Source organism: Camelus bactrianus, chromosome 34 (genome assembly GCF_048773025.1).
Source record: "Camelus bactrianus isolate YW-2024 breed Bactrian camel chromosome 34, ASM4877302v1, whole genome shotgun sequence".
Classification (NCBI taxonomy): domain Eukaryota; kingdom Metazoa; phylum Chordata; class Mammalia; order Artiodactyla; family Camelidae; genus Camelus; species Camelus bactrianus.
In genome coordinates this window covers 15,284,897-15,301,087 of record NC_133572.1, presented here as the reverse complement: position 1 = coordinate 15,301,087, position 16,191 = coordinate 15,284,897, and the positions used below count along the sequence as shown (strand labels likewise).

Below are 16,191 nucleotides of genomic sequence, written 5' to 3'. Positions count from 1 at the left end.
GTTTTCCTTCCTTCCCATAAATAGTGTGGTGGTATTTGAAAAGGAAAGAATAAATCCTAACCCAACTGAAAAAAGAATCTTCTTCTGGAAGGTGCAATAGGATTCTTCTTTTCTTTTTTTTTTTTCTTTTTTTTTGTAAGTGATAAAACCCAATTTGAGGCAGCCTAAGGGAAATTTTTAAAAAGCTTGAATTTGTCGGGGAAGGGAATACAAGGAAAGCAGATAACCAAGTTGAGGGGAGGCAAGAGTGTAGATGGGCCTCAGGAACAGTTGGAACCAGGGAATCATCCTCTGTCGGGGCTTGAGCCCCCTCTCCTGTCTGCATGATGCTTTGGATGTTGGCTTTGCCCTTTTTTGCTTCAATACAGATTTCTCCATATGGGAGGAAATGCCACCATTGATGGCAGCTCGGGAATTTTACAGCTGCCTACTTTTCCCATTTTACTTAAACTATCTCAGGGAAGGACTGTGATTGGAGTCTCTTACTTAGATCAGGTGCTTGTCCTGGACTAATCAACCCTGTGCATCTCACCTCGTATTCGCCGGAGTGTAGAAGGTGCTTGCTGTGTGTCTTCGACTCTGTCTCCTTTGGGCTTAATGAAATATGTGACCAGCCAGTCTGAGACATTTTAAAACCCGATGATGGTGTGAAATGATTTTGCACATCTCAGCATCGCTCTTCTCACTTTCAGTGTATTTGACCTTCTTGGCTTTTCCAGCTTTCACCCAAACATGATTAAGAGTTAATTTGAAAGTGAAAAATGTAACTTCTTTATTCTAAAAGGGGCTTTTATTAAGGGAGTGCACTATTTTGAATACTTCCAGCTAGTTATGTATCTCCTATTAAGAGAGTGTAAATTATTTAGGTGCAGTGTGTGTGTTGGGAAAGAGTGAAAATTCTAGTCTTGGTGGTGGACCCATCTTCCAGCAGGTAAGGGCGGTATGCTTCTGCTGCAGGACAGGATGGGTTGCCGTTGGCATATTGGTCTTTGGTCAGAGGAATGATGTGGAACTCCACAAATCGACGTCTGAAAGAGGAAAACTGAGTCAAATGTAGAGGCTGCCCTTGGTGGGGCCATGCTACCCACAGCCAAAGCTTTCTGAATAAGGGCACTGTCTTTTTAAAAGCAATAGGGGGTAAGGATTGAGGGAGTGCTCACAGCGGTAAGTATAACACAGCTGTGCTCTGTTTATGCTTCGGCTACAATAAAAAAGCTATAAAATGTGAGATGTCATAGCTCCACTTTGCTTTATTTATACTATTTCCTCTGAGCTCTGTCACACTGCACATTCATCTGCTAAGTTGCAGCAAGAATGGAGATTAAAATATCACAGCTCAAAATAGGAGTCAAGCGGAAGGAGATTCATCATAGCCCTATTAAAAATATGTAAATACGGGAATGAAGTCATTTTAAAGCTGTACCGTGCTCCTCCTTTAAGAGCTGAGATCCCTTGAGCAAGTGGTGGGCACTGCAAGGGCTGGAGTTGGGGGGACTTGTTCCCCATTTCCTCCACCCATGGAAATTCTTTTAAGATGAAAGACTGAATTGCAGATTATACTGTTTTCCTATAATCATGCCTAAGTTCATAATGGCAGGAAACCTGATGCAAAACAAGAAAACAAAAGGTTTGGTAATTAAGGGTGATACATTGTTAACTGGGCTAGAGTTATTAAAGTTCGGATCAGAAGTCTCCTTGTTGGCCTCAGCTATTAATGAAGCCTTGAGAACCACCCCCACCTTCACCAAGAAGGATCCTTCAATAGGAAAGTTCCAAGAAGGAAACAGACTTGGAGAGCTGAGGTGGCTTTCCAGAATCCTGTTGCAAACGACCGGCAAGCTAAGGGGTTCTCCCTAGAACTTTGCTGGTAAATTACTTCTTTTAGCATTTCCTGTATCTCTAGTCATGACAGAAATGGACTCCCTGTTGTCTATATGGTGTGCCTGGGAGAGCAGGGAATAGAAATTTTAGAGGGAAAGACTGGGATCTCTCAGATGGTGTTAACACACCTTTTCTGCTCCCTTCCATGTGCTCGTGGGTGGCTGCCGCTGTTCCTTTTTTGCAGTGATACTAAAGACCGACACTGAAGTGCTTACTGGGTACCAGCAATGGCTCTACGTGTGTTATGTATTAATTACTTTAATTCTCACAACAGCCCTATACGGTCGGCATGACTACGCATATTTTACGGGTGTGGAAAGTGAGGCAGAAGTTCACACCACTAGCAATGAAGAACAGGAATTCAGACAGAGCGATCTGGCTTCACAGCCTGCACTCTCAACCACTGTTGCCTTTCCCAAAGGATTAGGAACACACTAGAAAGAGCACCGGGCTGGAAAACAGGAGATCTGGGTTCCAGGCGCAGTCCTGCCATGCCCCCTAAACTGATTTCCCTCACCTGTAATATGAATGAAAAAATGATGTGTCTTTCCGGTTCCAACTTGGCATGCGTCTGTGTACGACTACCTCATGAAAATAAATTTTTTGAGTAATAACTTTTCCATACTCTTATTTAGCTTTAGTTTCAGAAATGATTATGTTAAACATTTCTCACATGCAAGTGATTCTAGAATTTCTTTTGTCTTCCGCTGTTCACTGTGTTTTGGGTGAGTTCTTTGGGTTGCAACTAATCAGCGCATCATAGTTAACTAAAGACTTTCTAGCTTTGTGACCTTGAGCACATTTCTTAATCTCTTGTGCCAGTTTTCTCATCTCTAAAGTGAGTGAAATGAAAGTATCTGTCCCGTAGAGCTGTTGTAAGAATTAAGCCAGGTACTCCCTGTGAAGCACTTAGCATGGCGTCTGCTCAGAGGAACTATTAGAAAATACCAATGTTTGATTATGATTACTGTTGATCACTCAAGTCTCATTTCATCTCTGTCTCTTGCTCCTCATGCTTGTGATTGACAACTCAGTTAATGTTTTTTTGTGATTGCATTCATGAAATAGAAGGGCTAATAAGATGCCATCAGAAGTTACTGTCTGCTTGTGGTAGAAATATTAGAGCAGGATGGAACTTTGGAAAATGTGTAGGCTACCCTTTAATGTGATGAATAGAATATGTGAAAGATCAAGTGACTTTTCCTAGCGCACTCAGCCAGCAGCAGCCCATAGAGTGTGGAGGAAAAGCCTTCGGATCCTAGCTGCAGTTTCCAACGTCGTGCTGCTACCGATGGAATTGTTAAATGGAACACGTGAAAGTTCTCGAAATTTGTAAGAGGAAGTGCAACACATATCTCAAGGATTTAAATTAGAAAAATTACCTTAGTATCTCAGATTTATAGCAATGTAAGATTTTAGATCATGTGTCCTTTGGGCAGACTTCACAAGAAGACACTAGGAAAGATGCTTGAGGCTGGCAGGGGTGTGCAAGTGATCATCTTTCTTACTGACTCTTAAAAAATTGATGTTCTTGGTCTTCTGTATGTTGAGTGAGGTAACATGTGACTTTCAATAGTATGGGAAGGAGTCCATGTGATATACTTACAGAAGGTATAAAGGAATAAAGAAAAAAAGATTTTTTTTTTGTTAACCATTTAAGTAATTTAAATAGGAAAATAACCTGGGAAGGCATTGTAATAATTTTTGGGACACATCTAACTGGGTCAGAATTTATCCGCTTCTACTCTAATATGCAGCAAAAATGGAGCTGTTTCTGTAATGTATGCTTGCTCCTGAGTCCCTCCCCTCCTGGGCAGATTGAAAAGTAAGGCAGGGTGAACTCAACATAGCACAAAATAATGCAGCGTCCTTACTATCAAATCACCTCTTTCTGTCTGCTAGTTTCTCTATTTCGCTGTCCAGGTCCAGGACGAGGGTGGGGTGAAAGGGGCACCTTGGGTTTAAAATGTATGGAAGCGTCCCTCTCAGGTGGGAACATTGTACTTACATGACCTTGAGAGGGTGGCTCTTCGTGCTGGTCCTGCCCCTGAACCCACTGAAGGAACCATCTTTGGGGAGTTTGTGTATCATTGTGGCTGGCAGGGGAGTGCGGAGCGTCACAGGTGTGTGTGCTGGCTCTGGGGCTGCACTGGGGTTGTCCTCTGTATCCTTCTGGCTTCTGCTGTCTGCTCGTGTCCCCACCGCTGGGGGCCTCTGTCCTCGCTGATGTAATCACCCCCCTCCCCGATCTGAGCCAGAGCGGCTGCTGCTGACCTACTGTTGCCTTGAATTTGAGGTCCCTCTTCCTTTCTCCATCCCAGCACTTTCTCAGCTTTCTCCTGTGTTGTGTGTGTGTGTGTATGTGTGTGTCTCTGTGTGTGTGTTTGTTGGGGCCGGAGAGGTGCTGGAACAGAGCACAGAAAATTTGGAGTTCATTGAACACGCACACACCCTGTGAGGTATAATAACTAATTTTAACTCAGTCTTTCTGTGCACCTTCCTTCACCTGTGTTTTCTCATTTCGCCCTCACCAACCTGGTGATGGGTGCAAAGCTTACAACAGGGATTCACTGAGGAAAATTTGGCATCTCCCAGCTCCTCCCTAACAAGTAATGTCTGTGAAACAGGACTGTCTGCCCCTAGGCCCTTGGGTTCTTCTTCTCCAGCTGACATTCTCCTGCCCCAGCTCCTTATAGGTTAAATATCAAGATATGGAGAGAGCCTGGTCCCTGCCTCAGAGCTCTGCCTCTCTCCTCACCCTGGACTTCTCTCTGCTTCCTCTCTGGGTACCCGAGAGTTCCCATACTGACTCGATCTGTTTAGGGTGCACATTTTGCTTCTGCTTTTTCACAGAGACCAGTTTGGAAATTTTTTAACTGCTTTTCACCCTCGAGTTCTGTCATTCAGGATTGTCGTCTTGCTAAGTGAGCTGTTTAATAGCCCCTTTGTTCTAACTAGTAGCTGATCTCCCAGCCTACATTCTGGAGTGTCTACTCTGGGCCAAACCTCCGGGGACCCATACTTGAGATGGAGGATGCGAGAGCAAGGGAGAATCACCATCGCAGCACACCTGGGATGTGTGGGGTGGCGCAGGCCAGTCCCTGCTTCCCAGCCTTGCTCCTGCTCTCCCACCTCGTGTATATAGCACGTGGATTTTACCCTACAGGAGGGATTAAGTCCAGTTTCGGCTTCTCCCAAGAGGACCTACCCATTCGTAATTTACTGACAAGGAATTCGGAGTGTACCTGCTTCCTGAATTTGATAAATTTTCTTATATGATTAGGTACTTTGTTTTATGGGGGCACAGAGAAGGAAGGGGTGCCTCATTATGCCTGAGAGGGTCAAAGAGGGCTTCCCAGAGGGATGAAGCTGAGCCAGGGATTAAAGATTAATCATAGTTTTCTAATTGAACAAGATGGGAAGGAAATTTCTGGAAGTGCAAATCTCAGAGAAGAGCAGGACCTTATCATTGTGCCCCTATCACATAGTACAGAACTTGGCATGTTGTACACACTTAAATATTTAGTGAATTAGTGAGCTAATGACTTTATCTTGAAGATCGTTGAAATTGATCATTTTCAGTAGAAGAACATAATAAGGTTTGCGTTTTATAAAAAAAAATAATGTGATCGCGTTGTAGCAAATGAATAAAAAGGGAATGAGACAAGGAGCAATTGTAGTATGTTCTACAAAGACTCCTGGGAGAGATTCTTTTTAAGTGACCCCCACTCAGGTGCTTAGAGATTCTGTGTACTCTGCACTGAGCATATGGTGGTTTCCCACATATGCCTCAAGAAGACACAATCACTGCCTACTCCTACCCTTAAAATGGCCCAAGAAAATGTGGAGATAATTCACAGTATATTTAAGAGTTACCTTCTTAACGCCTTCCATATAGGAGACAGAGTTGAGTTTTCAAAATGATCTACTGAAGAGGCAATAAGTACATTTTTGTCTTTGTCCATATGGGATGCTATAACAAAAATACCATAAATGGGTGGCGCAACACAATAGAAGTTTATTTCTCACAGTTACGGGGGCTGGGAAGCCCATGAGCAAGCACCCTCAGTGTCTGGGGAGAGCCTCTTCCTAAATGGCTTTTTGCTGTGACTTCGCTTGGCGAAAGGGGATGGGGAGCCCCCCAGGTCTCTTTTACAAGATTACTAATCCCACTGACGAGGGCTCCACTCTCATGAACCAGGCACCAACAAAAGGCCCCACTTCCTCATACCATCATACTGGGTGTTGGGTTTCACCATAGGAATGTGGTGAGGACACAAATATTCGGTCTGTAGCAGGTGGCATAGTACCTCTTCTGTGTTTCTGGTTCAGAGTGGGTCCATGACTTTTCAGTGTTGGCAGTGGTAACTGGGGTTTATGTGGTTAATGAAACCCAGCACGTACCTGATAAGGTTTCCAGAGTGAAGGACTGAAGAGAGGTCAGTAAAATATATGCAGAACCCTCAGCTCCTGGGTGTGTTCGCTTTCTCTTGGTGTGTATCGTATTATCAGAAACTTAGCGGCTTAACACGATTCCCATTTATTAGCTCAGTTCTGAAGGTCAGGAGTCAGTGGCTTGACTAGGTGTGTCAGATCACAAGGTGTGACAAGGCTTAAATCAGGGTTGGCCAGGCTGAATTCTTACCTATACAGTCTTGGGGGGAAAAATCTATTTCTAAACTCATTCTTATTAGAATTCAGTGCTTTGTGTGTAGGACTGAGGACCCCTTTCCTTGGTGGCTGTCAGGTAGGGGTCTCCCGCAGTGCCTAGAGGCTGTGTGTGTTCCTTGCCGTGTGGCCCCCTCCATCCCGGAGCCAGCAGTGGTGTGTCAGATCCTTCCTATGTTTCAAATCCCCATCTTCTTCAGTCTTTGACCTCTCGACCTAGATTTAAAAGGTTTATGTGGTTAGGTTAGGCCCACTTAGAGAATCTCCCTGTTTGAAAGTCAACTGTTAGATAATATAACCTATTCATGGGAGTAAAACCCATCTCATTCACATCTCTAGAGATTCTCAGAAGGAGCATATTCACAAATTGGGAGCAATTTGGGGACCATCTTAAAATTCTGCCTACCAAACTATTATTTGTAAAAGTTTTTTTTTTTTTAAACAAGGTTACAAACAGCCTCTTACATGCTGCATTAGGAGAAGCAAAAAAAGCATATGATTTAATTAATATTTTGTTTGAAATCCAGTGTTAGTAGCTTAAGAGATTGAAGTTAATAACTTAATTTTCAATATCTGAACTTGACAGATCTATTACTAATTTTTAGACCATTACTAATTTTTAGAAATTTTACTTGTATGTGAGTCATTTATGTCTAAGTAGTACAACTGTTCATATTCCTTAAACAAAATATTTCTTTCTCTATTACGAGGGGTGATGGGGATTATATTGTTTGTACACGGAAAAATAAAACAGTAATATACAATCTATACATAAACACCATCAATTCAAAGTGATTTTCACTATTAAGTGAGAATTTTGTGAAGTTCACTAACGTGGTAAGTTAGATATTTTTCAAAGCTTTTGGGCTTTCTAGATTTAAAGAAGGAAGTTGTGAGAGTTTAACCAACTGTACAGTTAGTCAGCTGCAGAGTTCGAGGGAGCTGGTCTTCCACACAAGACCGCTCTCATTTCTGACACCAGTTGCACGTTTGAGGGGTTTCCAAAACCACCCTCAGGTTTGGAAGTTCGCTGGAAGTACTCACAGAACTCAGTGAAAGTATTTACAGTTTATTATGGGAAAAAGATACACATTAAAACCACCCAAGGAGAGAAGTATATAAGGCTGAGTTTGAGACCAGAAGAACCAACCACACAGAGCTTCCATTGTCCTCCCCTGTGGAGTTGGGATGTGTTACTTCCCCAGCGTTGGTAGTGACAATGCGCATGGAACCTTGCCAGCTAGAGGTGCGCACTGAGCCTTGGGTGTTCAGAGTTCCTTCTGGGATGGGACCACATACTGCTCGTATGGATGACCCTTCATCTCCAGCCCCTCCTGGATGTCAGCGTTGGGTTCATACTTTTAGTCTCCAGGTAGTTTTGGGGGCAAAATTGATACTACATGGCCCAAAGCCCCCAGGGTAAGTCACATTGTTAGACTATGCTGTGGCCAAAGCCCTCAGTCAAAGGCACTTCTATCAGGCATGACACTTGGAGGCCCTAGAGATCACCTCCCAGTAGCCAAAGGCAAAGGCCGACCTCTTCTGGGGTGAAGGTTAACTCATCAGAAGAGGAAGGAAGGAAAGAGGAAAGAATACCAGTAGTAGTTATTTCTTGAGGGCACACTGTGTGTCAGGCAATGTGCTAAGTATTGTTTCCTTTAATCCTTTGAATATTATTAGAAAGATAATAAAATTATCTTTATTTTGAAGACAAACTAAGATTTAGAGAGATTAAGTGGCTTCTTCAAAAAAAAAAAAAACCGTGTACATTGGTGGAACCAGGATTTGAACCTGTGTCAGCCTGACTGCAAAACCAAAGACAATAAGAATACTTAACGTCATAAGCATTTAGGAACAATTATTTTTGAGAATTGAGTTTTCAGAATAAAGTTGTCATTCAAATGTAGAAGAGTATGCCCTGTTACTTTAATAATGTGGGATGTAGAGGGAGAAGGTTGGTAGATAGGATGGTTACTTCATTGAACTGGTACCTTCCAAGTGGATTCCAGTCAACACTGCATCATCTAATTCATTCAATCACATTTATGGGTGTGCGTTATATCTTAGGTGCTGTGCTGGACTCCGGTGACCCAAAGATGGTGACAAATATGTTCCTGTCCACAAGGAGCTAGCGGTCCACTGGGGTATGTAAACTGCTTATTGTGTTTTATTTTTAATATTGCTTTTGTTTAAAGCAGAGTACAGAGCACTCAATGCGTAAGAAATTTTTGCATAGAAATTTCACAAGCGATTGAAACAATTTTTTTTTTTGGACCGGATGAGCTAACGTTAAAAGTTGCAATTTGGAGATCGTTGTTCGTATAACTAAGTCAAGTAATTAAACTCAGGTTGATCAGATTCTATAGTAATAGGATAGATTTTTTAAAAAGTCAAACTACTGTAGAAAACCCCACAGCACTGAGATTTGTATGTTTCCCCCTCACGGTAGTGAATGATGGCAGGTGAAGGAGGAGTAGGAAAGACACCAGAACACATCACACCCAGGAACAACGTGCATTTCTTCTCCACACCTGGAACACTGACTGCGCTGCTTTTCGCTGGTTACTTTAGTGATAATCATTATCTTTCACCTTCTCTTCATTGATTTTTTCCAATTGAGCAAAGTCTATATTGGGATAAAGCAGGACTCCTTATTAAGTTAATGTTGATTTTTGGTCAACATGTATTTTATTTAAGTAATTTTATTGAATTTATAGTTTGCAATAGTCTATGTTTACAATAAACCATGCAGTTTGCTGGGAGTAAGTAGTTCTAAAAAATTAAATACAGTCCGTGCAGTAAATACAAATAAGGAATATTATATTCTAAGGATAGTTTATATATTTTGTAGGTTATTACAGAAGGATAGAATTAGAAAATAAAGTAATAAAGTAAAGTGAACTTGATGCCCAGGAGCTCATACTGATGCTACACAGCCCCAACTACTATATATTTGGACATATTTAATAAATATATTAAAACGCTATCTAGATTAAGCATTGTAACTGCTGAGAGTGCAGTTATAATCATTCAAAAATGTGAATAAACCAGGAAAGAACGTGTCCTTTTACTTGGCAATATGATTTTAATTTTTGAAAGTATTTAATTTCATAAACCATATCCATCATCTTTGTGTAGATAAATGTTGTGGCAGTTTTTTGAATGAACCTCTTGGTTCCCTAAAGAAATTATGGATACACTATAAATTTACAAATGAAAGGCCATTTATCAGAGTTATAAATATGAGTGTTGATGCCTGTGCAAACTTGAAGTGGTTTAATATCTATCGGCTTTTGTGTATAGTTATGGCGAAAGAATATAGATATCGTAATACTTAGACGGTGTCGTAACATTGGCAAAGTGGTGAGAATGACATGCAATATTTTTGGAATAGCATGGCATTTTCTTGAATTACTGCCAGCAAGAGAACATAAATCAACCTTAATAATGGATATTCCAAAGGTGTTTATTAATCTATTCATTTAATCTAAAATACTCTCTCTTGGCATTTATAGAGCCAGTTCAAAGGAAGTGGCAAGTGTTTCCAAACTTCAGCAGTTACTTTTAGGGGCCCCGTAATTTTAACTAAGCCTGGTTGGAACGGAGGTCAAAATGCATAAAAATCCGTTCCTCCTAATCTGTGCTAGAGGTATTTGCTTAACTAAACTATATTTCCTTTCTGTATCTGATCAAAATCTTAATTTCTTCCAACTTTGATGAAACTGACTACACGGCCCTCTATTTGAATCTTGTTTTTAAAGTCTGTTCCCCTCCCTCCATCTCTCTCTGTCTTTCTCTCTGTCTGTCTCTGTCTCTCACTGTTTCTCTTCCTGTCTCTTTCTTTCTCCAGGAAAATAATCCTGCACTGTGTAGACTTTGAAAAGGACTAGAAATTGACCAACTTCCTGTGTATCAAATTAAGAAATAGCATGTGGCGTATGATTTTGACAATATGCAGTGAGATTAAAGACAGGTAGGGTGGACAGGCGTAGAGTACAGAGTGGGGAATTTATGTATTAGATAGGAAAGGTCAGAGAAAGCCAGTAGTGGTTACGCCGAAGGAGTCAGCTATGCAAATGTTGTGGAGTAAGATGGTCTGAATGTGTGCGTGTGTGTGTATGTGTTATTTATTAAAATATGGAAAGTCTCAGCACAGAGCTAACTTCTGGATTAAAATAATGTAAGCAAGACATTTCTTTCCCCCATGTCTCGGTTTCTGCTGATGCGGCTTCAGTCGCTGGCTTCATTCGAGGGCAAGGTGGTGGCTGTAGCATTGTGTCGGCGGGAACATCCTCTCAGGCCTCAGGCTTCCGCTCGAACAGGAGAAAGAGAGAATCGCTTTGCTAGAAGCCCTATCAAAGTCTCTTAGCTCTAATTCACTTTAACAAGGTGAGGATAATCCTGTGCATCTCTCTTGGAGCAGGAGATGGTGTCAGCTTCATCATTTTCCGTGGACTAGGTGTTAGGATTGTATCGCAAAGGGAGATGGGGTACTGTTAACAGAAGGAGGGTGCATGCATGGTAGGCAGCAAAAAAGAATGGTCTTAATGGTATATACACGTGAAATTTCACATATAATTCCAGAAATCAGTAGATTTCATAGCAATCCATGGACTCTAGGTTAAGACACTCTTAAAGTGACATTGAATCAATGCCTTCTGAATACCACCCCACAAAACCCAGCATTGATATCCATAGTCATACAGGAAAATTAGTTGTTACTGGAATTGTTTCCTGAATAAAGAAACAAAATATATTCATTTTCTTTGTGCACAAACCTCAAATAACTGTCTAAATGATTATATCAAATTAAGAAGAAAAAAGAAGTTATAGTTTCTTATTACTGAAGTGAAAACGTAGTGGTTCAGCCTGAAGCTATTTCTTTAACTATTATTTCATATAAGGGAAAGAGGAAAAATCTTTTAGTCAGGGTGAAAGCTTTATAATGGCAATATTTGAAGACTTCCATTAGGGAAGAAAAAGAACTTTTTCAATGTTGGTTCAACAATTTTTATTGCTATGAGAGTCTGTGTTTATTTGCATCCTAAATCCCTTCAATTTAGTTTCATTCAAAAATATGAATCAGGTCTATGAAAGTAATTTGTAAAGGAAATCTTTTTTGATAACTGGCCCAAATTACCTTTTGATTCGCTGATTTTTTTTTCTTTTTAGGGTTTTTTTTTTTTTTTTTGCTAAACATGTTGGTAAAGTCATTTATTTTCTTAAAAACTATTTTTAAGTGAAAAATCTAGTGAGAATTGGTAGAAAATATAGGTAGATCAATCAAAGCAAATATGAATACTGTAAAGATACCTACAGAGTGATTGTGTATTTTTCATTAATATTGGGAAGAAAACCACCTCATAACAACATGGAGACTAAAGCAGCAACCATCCAGATGGCAGTCATAATTACGCTTTATTTTACATAGATTTCTCAGTTTATTGACAAGAAGAAGGGGTTAGCCTGGGATTTTAAATTGCTTCACTGAGCATCAGAAGAGTTTTTCTTCTTAAGGGAATCAAAATACCACTCAAAAACGGGAAGGGATTCCATGATCACCAGGTAATTTTGAAGGATAAACGTGTTGAGAAAGGTTCACCATCTCACCTTTTGTGTCTTCACAAAAGCAAAAACCCTCTGAAGTTTTAACGCTCTTCCTCATAAATGGATTAGCTTTTTAACCCAAATCTTCTGTTTATGACTAAAGTGAGTTGTCACTGCTCCTTGTTAAGCTGGATACTCTCAGTTGTGAAAAAGTACATTTATATTTTTTCCCTACTCATTAATGCCAGTGAAATACAACTGTTTTGGAGGCTGGCCGGCTTTCAGAATATTTCCACAAAGGCTGTGGTGTGTCTGGCTTTCCAGATTAACACGTTGTTTTTAAAAACCGTCTTCTGGAAACCTCAGTTTACCATCAGTTCTTATTTCGATTGAGAAGTAGATGGATCTGTTACCATCCTCGCTGTGGTTTTTGTTTTGTTTTGCTTTCTAGATTACAGCATATCTTTACACAGTGTCAATTACCTATGAACAGGAAACAGCAGGCAGTTCATTCACTGAAAACTGATGTATGGATTTGGTCACTATACATTTATCTCTGTTTTTCAGATTCAGCTTTAATTTTAACCAAGATAGGGACTTGCTTCTCTCCATAGTAATATTAGGCATCAGTAGAGTTTGGAGGAGAAGTGAGTTTTTTAAAGAACCGACTTACTTTTACATATAAGAAAAATGTTGTTATTCTTCCATTTTGGCTAAGACAAATCAGTGGGTATTTTTAAGGCTGTGAGTTAAGGCAGGAATAAGGTATAACTCCTGTAATCCTTTCTGAAGACAGAAGATAGGGAACCAAAAAACTGCAAGAGAGATTCAAACTATTTTTTGTACATGATGTCCAATTCAGCTGTGTAGGTGGGAAGTTTCAGATAAGATTAAATGCTTTTACAGATGTGAGCAGTCAAAACATTCCGTACTATTTATTTTAAAGGCTTTTTAGGGAGAAGGAATGGGTTTCATTCAAGACCCCAAAGCATAGATTTCTGAAGACAGCTGCCTGTCTGAAGGGGATGAACTAGGGAGAGAGCAGAGAGGGAAAATCCACGTGTATATTTGAGTTTCACTTTAGGACTCTGGTTAGCTTTGGCCACTGGTAGGGATTTTTCTCCAATTAGGAGTCAAAAGACAAAGCAGGTAATCTGAATACTCTTTCCCAGGTTTTCTAAAAGTGCCTGTGGAACAAAACATGTCAGACAAGTGGTCAAATAGGGCCTATAACATGTTCTCTGTTTATTGTTTTCATTCTGTTCTTTACCGAGAAGGAAATAAAAGAAAGCTTGAGGTTCATGACAGACTTGGGTTCTTGCTACACTTCCAGCTCACTTCACGAATAGCTCTCTACTTCAGAGAAGGTTAATATTTTCCAGAGATGTTCCATAGGTATTCTAAATCATGCTACAGACACCTGCTCCTTTATATGGAGATGTTATCCGCCTAGGATGAATCAGAGCGAGGTTTTTTTTTTTTTTTTTTTTTTTTTTTTTGGTGTGCTTCCTTTCAAAAACCTCATTAATCTCAGTGTGCAGAATTTAGGGGGAAAGTTGTATTTTTCTAGTTGACACTGTTTAATGTAAATGATTTACGATTATTCCTTATGTATACACAATAGGCACTTTATAAATTGGATTGTTCTAGGAGTAACACGATACATAAATGTTATTGCTATAAATTCTGAAGTTGGCTATATATTTTTGTATCACATAACCAGCTGACTTATAAATGCTGACTATTCCGACCTGCACTTTCTACTCAATATTGTAAATGGTGATTTAGGTAAGCCTCGCTGAGATATACACAGAGGCACTCAAACTGCACAAGATCAGGACACCTGGCACCCCTCCAGCGTGGCTTCTGGCTGTTTTCCAGGGGTGATGGCAAACAGAAGGAAGAGTGAGAGGGGAAAATGAAACTGTATGTAGCAGAAAGATGAACCTAAATTATTATTAATTTTTGCCCAAGAAAGTCAAGACACAAGTGAGAGAGAAGAGGGGAAAAAGCAGAGCGAACAGGAGAAAAGCATTAGTCAAACCAATTCAGTGAAATATAGGTAGATACCATTTCACAGGCAAATTTTTATTATTTATATAATATTAAATAAAGGTAAGAGTAGAATAACAGCTGTGTAATTATATATGTATAACAGTTTGTTTATTAGTTTATTTATTTGCTTTAGTGCAATTACCTTTTTTATTAAAATAAAGTCAGTTTACAATGCTGTGTTAATTTCTGGTGTACAGCATAGTGTTTTAATTATACACATATATATATATTTTCCTTTTCATATTCTTTTTCATTACAGGCTATTACAAGGTATTGAATATAGTTCCCTGTGATATACAGTAGGACCTTATTGTTTCTCTATTTTATATATAGTAGTTAGTATCTGCAAATCCTGAACTCCCAGTTTATCCTTCCAACCCCACCACTTCCCCCACTGGTAACCATAAGTTTGTTTTCTATGTCCGTATATCTGTTCCTGTAACAATATATTTATATTATTTTCAGTGTGTAATATAAATAATATTTAATTACTGTTTCTTGCATTTATGTGAATGAAGTATTTGAGGAATGGAGTTTTGCAAATCACTTGATTCTGCTGGTGGATCAGGACGTTTTATTATATGTATAATGCTATTATACTAATAGCCCTCATTTTTCACCATGATAACTTACTGTGATTTTCTTTCTGAGATCCTAAAGAATTAAAAAAAAATCTCTGAATAATTGGTCATTTTAGATCCAAGTAATTGCTAAATACCGAGGTCATCTAAAATGCTGAGTTAGAAGGCAAGAGTGATGCTGATATTCCTGCCCAGCCCTCTTCATAGCAGCTTTCTGTTACTCCTGGTGTGAAGTCCTTACCTGATCACACAGTCCTCACACCAGGGCTGATTTGAATTGTTCTCTGCCCTAATTTGTGTAAAGAAGAACTGGGCCGTGAAGAATTCTATTGTGTTCATAGTGTCTATTCTGACAGTGATTTTATAGTGCATTTCATAGGCTAAGTGTTCCAGTTGATTCCCTTCCCTCATGCCCTCTTAACTATATTGGTGTCTACACAATTGATCTGGTTACCCATGAAGTCAGTCCAAATCAGCTGTTACAGTGTCTGAAGATACAAGACCAGTAATTTTAAAACCTAGAGGTTGCTGTCCTGCAATAAAGGACTAAATCTCATCAGGCAATCCCCAATTGAAAAGATTATGAGACTGAAACTGTGTGTGTGTGTGTGTGTGTGTGTGTGTGTGAAAGAGAGAGAGAGAGGGAGAGAGAGACTTGTAATAACAAACATTATTTATTTGGCTGTTCCAGTAAAGGAAACATCCTAATGTGTTCCTTTATAATTTCTGAAATAGGCTCTAATTGTCGTGCTTTCTGGAGCTATCCTGGTGCATGCATGGGAAAGAATATACATATGCATAAATCTCTATATTTGTAGGCACTATAGTCAAAACAACTGATTTGCCTAACTGGCTTAGCGGCAAAGCTGACTTACCCTTACCCACCCACGAGCAAACTCCCGAGGGGAAATAGGGCAAAAAGGTCACAGAGAAGCACTGAGCCAATGATCTTTTACAAAAAGTTACTTGAGAAGTTCCCAGGCGCACTGCTCCTCTTCTGGAAGGGAGATCACTTCATTCTCTGCCCATCCTGTGTCAGCAGCAGTAGCTTTGGATTCGCTGTAGAGGAAGAAAGCCTGTTTCTTCCTTGCCCCTGCACTGCACTCAGGTAAGCACAGACTGAAATCCCAGAGACTGCTGTACCGGACTAGGCTATGGGGGGAACTCTCGTGCTGAGAGAGGGCTTGGCAAACCTCAGTTCACTTACCCTGTTGAATTTTAACCACCATTTAAAATCCTGCTTTTTCTTATAAGAGGTTCAATTTAAATGCAAAACCTCCTGATTTAAATACACACGTACACACACATGCAAAATCAGAAAAAGCCTCCTAACTTTTTGTTACAGAATGCTTATAATAACTGTAATTTACTGAGGATTTTTTCCCCCAAGGCATTTTTCTTGGCCTTTGCATGTAGTATCTAATTTAAGCTAAGTACTTTGTGAAGTGAGTACTATTAT

General features: G+C 39.9%; 1 protein-coding gene across 7 annotated transcripts in view; it reads left to right on the top strand.

Moving 5' to 3' along the window:
* The window catches only part of SOX5 (SRY-box transcription factor 5), a 903,293-nt gene that overhangs the window by 152,883 nt on the left and 734,219 nt on the right, over nucleotides 1–16,191 (top strand). For 6 of the 7 annotated variants that reach the window (XM_074357827.1, XM_074357830.1, XM_074357824.1 and 3 more), the window contains exon 3: nucleotides 8,617–8,693. The gene's annotated coding sequence lies outside the window, so the exon portion shown is untranslated. Of the gene's footprint in view, nucleotides 1–8,616; nucleotides 8,694–10,783; nucleotides 10,939–16,191 lie in introns of all 7 variants that reach the window. The other variant, XM_074357826.1, reaches the window with a different exon arrangement.